Source organism: Mastomys coucha, unplaced genomic scaffold, assembly GCF_008632895.1.
Source record: "Mastomys coucha isolate ucsf_1 unplaced genomic scaffold, UCSF_Mcou_1 pScaffold15, whole genome shotgun sequence".
NCBI lineage: Eukaryota > Metazoa > Chordata > Mammalia > Rodentia > Muridae > Mastomys > Mastomys coucha.
In genome coordinates, this window is record NW_022196897.1 from 159,872,901 (window position 1) to 159,874,204 (window position 1,304).

Genomic DNA, 1,304 nt, shown 5'->3' on the forward strand with positions numbered 1-1,304 from the left:
CACCCTCCTCCTTCTCCTCCTCCTCCTCCTCCTCACCCTCCTCCTCACCCTCCTCCTCCCATCCCTCCTCCTCCTCCTTCTCCTCCTCCTCCTTCTCTTCCCCCCTCCTCCCTCCTCCTACTTCCCCTTGTCCTCCGCACCACCACCACCACATCCCAGGGTCACAGGAAACACAGCAAAAGACCCTATTCCCATCCTAAAGCACATCTCAAAAAAACTGACAAGAGGGCTCAAGGAGACAGCTTAATTTGTAAAGTGCTTTCTGTATAAACATGAGAACCTGGCTTTCATCCCCCCCCCAACACCCACATAAAAAGCTGGGCAAAGCAGGACTTGAAATCGCAGAGCAGAAGAGACTTCACAGCCAGCCAGTCAGGCACGGGCAGGGAGAGACCTTGTCTCAAAATAAATAAGGTGGAGAGAGAGGACACCCAACAACGACCTCCACATAGACCTCCCAAACTGAGAAAAATCAGAAACACACCAAATATTACAGATATGATAAATTAAACTGGAGATCATTAACAAAGGGATAATTGAAAACAAGACAGTTTGAAATAACAATAAGGACATTGAATACACATATTACTTTAAATATATTAACTGTAAGTACCTTACCCATGAATATATACATGTATCTTATTAATATTTGGAGATCTATGTTGTTCTATGATCTTACAATGGAAATGTTAAGTAAAACAATAAAAAAATATAAAGATCAAATAAGGAGATATTTTTGGGAGACAGAGCCAGGTGGATTTCTGAGTTTGAGGTCAGCCTGGTCTACAGAGTGAGTTCCAGGACAGCCAGGGCTTCACAGAGAAACCCTGTCTCGAAAAAAAAACCAAAAAACAAAAACAAAAAAAAAAAACAAAAACAAAAACAAAAAATAAAAAAAGGAGATATTTTACATATTTAGGAAGGAAATGAAACTGGAACAAACATGGGAGATAGAGCAGAGGAGGGGGTCCAGAGAGAAGCTTCTAGAATCATCTGTACACTAGGAAAGAGGGACCTGACATGGATCACCCAGGCTTACACTGCTGAAAGTTCCAGAAAGAAACTCTAGCAATTTAAGTCTGAAGCCAACAGAGAAAACGCAAAAACAAAAAGGAGGGAAAAAAAATCAATGGAAGTAAAAAACAGGGAAGGACCAAAGAGACATCTCAGTGGTTAGAGCATTGGGGGCTGGAGAGACAGCCCAGTGGTTAGAGTGTCGGGGGTGGAGAGACAGCACAGTGGTTAGAGCATCAGGGGCTGGAGAGACAGCACAGTGGTTAGAGCATCAGGGGCTGGAGAGACAT